Source organism: Lactuca virosa, chromosome 8 (assembly GCF_052849685.1).
Source record: "Lactuca virosa cultivar CGN04683 chromosome 8, Lactuca_virosa_CGN04683_v6, whole genome shotgun sequence".
Classification (NCBI taxonomy): Eukaryota; Viridiplantae; Streptophyta; class Magnoliopsida; order Asterales; family Asteraceae; genus Lactuca; species Lactuca virosa.
The window spans coordinates 174942486-174945583 of NC_136433.1; positions in this window are offsets into that span (position 1 = coordinate 174942486).

A 3098-nucleotide genomic window follows, 5' to 3' on the forward strand; every position below is an offset into this window, starting at 1 on the left:
GTATCTAGGTATAGTGAAGGGTTGCGATGAATCAAAAATAGTGAAGGGTATCTAGGATCAGGTATGAGACTTGTAGTCTCCTGTAACCTTCCTCAAGTATTCCCAGCAGACCATTTTGGAAACACCAATTACGCAGCAAGTCAAGTTCAAGCACAGAGGCTAGGGACAGATACGGTTGACCTATCGATGTTAAATGTACATGCGAGGGTGGCATATAATTAAGATTCTACGAACTTAGGATGTGTGTTTCCGCCCTATCTTTTGTTCCTTGTCTGGTTGTGGACCTGGGGCAGAGTCACCCATCCGACCATCTTATCAACCTTAATTATATACGACTTTTGTACACGAGACGATGATAGATGAACCAGGTATGAGTCTTACCATGAACTTCAGGACAAAGGCTGCCCAAAACTACGAAAGGACATCCTACCAGTGGATGAACGTGGTCAGGGAAGTCAAACGAACAAAACAAGTTGCATACCGATAGTGAAGGTCCGCTGAAAGGCCAAGCGAGGACCTGAAGTCACTTGGGAGCACGAAGATCAGGTGAAGCAGAAACATCCTCATCTTTTTCCGAGTCCATGATTGGTATTCTCTGCTTAAATTTCGGGACGAAATTCCCTCTAACGGGGGGATGATGTGACAACCCGAAAATCTCTATCTCTAAGTTACCTCGATCATTGAAAGTCAGACTCGTTTCTGCTATCTTCTAGCATTGTTTAGGGTCCGTTTAAGTGTTCTAAGCTTAAGTACAATCAAGGTTGGGTTTAGGGATGAGTTAATAAAGTCGTAAAGTTACATTTCGGGCCAAACACTCCTTCAGAAGGAGTGTACGGCCGTACACCCCCTCATGGCCGTACACTCTCACCTATATAAGGGGTACTTAGCCATTTTTCAACACTTTATACACTCCCAAGCCAAGATTTCGGGTTTTCTCTCAACTATCATCACATTTCTCACCAAGATCTTCAAAGATATCTTCATCTTTCACCAAGAACACCAAGAACACACACTAGTTCTTGGTGGCTGTAAACCCTCTTCAAGCTTCCAAATCGACTCATTTTTGTCTCAGGAATTCATTCGTGGAACTTCTCATCCTTACGCGAACCTTCAATCGAATCGAACACAGAAGGTGAGTTCATACCCCTATATTTTCCGAGTTTTTAACGTTTTTCAGGGGGGGAATACAAGTAAAAGAACAAGTAACCTTGTGTTTAAAAATATAATTTGAATTATTATGTTTTTCCTATCATTAGTATACATTGAACATAGAACTTACTAAACATAATGAACATAGTCACTACTAGATTTGCGGACAACTTTATAAACATGTTAAGATATAAATGTTGAAAATACAGTTTTCAAACAAAGAAACAAACTTATGAATTACCAAATAAAAGACATTATTTTATAAGGATTCATAACAAAAAGGGTTTTCCTGTATTATTACTTGTAAAGTCGTTAATCTAGTTGGAGACACGTCCTTGGGCGCTTACAAACATAACTAAGTGGAGGACTACTCTTATGATCCAGAGTCTCCTCGAGGGAGAGCGTGAGTTTGTGTATAGATCTATACGGGACTGACAATCCCGCACCTTGCTGCTAGCTACAGTAGGACCGGCAGGTCTACGGGTGACAAAGTCATAAAGGATGCTGGTGCCCGATTCGCGCCACATCATGTTTAGTATGGTCATAAAACTCGCAAGTAGATAACAACGATTTATTTACGTAATAATATACCTAACAAACAGACACTAGGGTTAGTAATCATGTGATCACTTAGTATATACACTAGGGTAATATGAAATTAACATCCAACTTTCAGTGGGATGTGTGATCTCCGCGTCATTCCCTGTTCCTTGTTTGGATGTGTGATCTCCGCCTCATTCCAGATTTCTATAACTCGTATGTACTAAGTGATCGCCAGAGGGTATTAACACTATGGTATTCACACTACGGTATTCACACTACGGGATTCATACTACGGTATTCACACTACGGTATTCATACAAAGGTTTTCATATTGGTTTTCAAACAGAATAATGTTTAACAATATAAGTACGGTAGATGCTTATACTTTTTTGGTTTGGAACAGATAATTCAATAACTTACATTTAAGGAAAATATAGGATTTTCCAGGGTAAACATTAGTACTTTATAAATAGTTGGTTCATTATTCAACTAACGAAAATTCATTATTAATTCCATGACTCCTTAGTTTATGCATCCGGGTTGCGTATGAAGAATATCTGATAGACTGTGGAATGTGTGGTTTCTGCCTCATTCACTGTTCCTTGTTTGGTTGTAGGTTTAGGGCATATCCACACAATTAACTGTCTACCTGATATTGGTTTATACGTAATTAGTATGAACTAAGAAGTCATAGAAGGAATGGGTTAATCATGCTTTACATAAGAAAATATTGGATTTTCTTGAGGAACACTTTCAAAAGATACAATTAACTTTGTAAGTATCTAGTGAATACTTCAGGATTATGTACATGAGGATCCCACAATCAGTGGAATGTGTGGCCTCCGCCTCTTTTCCTGTTCCTTGTTTGGTTGTGGGCTTGGGGCGGAACCACACAATCGATTGTTTGTTCGATTTGGATTGTACATGATTTTTATACACTAAGTACTCGCAGGAGGAACTAGTAAGAATCATTTTTACTTAACCTTCATTACACCAGAAAATATAAGGTTTTTGGAGAAACATAACGTACTTTTACAAAGAAGAAAGAACGGTTTTTCTAAAACAAAATGCTTATGAACTCACCAGCTTTATGCTGATACTCTTTCAAAACCTACTTGTATTCTCAGAACATTAGTAGACAGGTACATGCACCGGGTTCAAGAAGACGGAGAACTGTAGTTCGAGTCTTTACTTGCATTTACTTTTGTAGTCAATCGTGTATGATTCAAATGTAATGTAAATACTATACTATTAATACAATGGTTGTTGTTGCTTTGGTTACTAGTATTCAATTGTTGTGATATTATACATGAGGTCCTACGCCCCCGAACGTTTCCGCCGTTTCGGTTTGGGGGTGTGACAGATTGGTATCAGAGCATTTTTTATAGTGAACTTAGTATATCAAC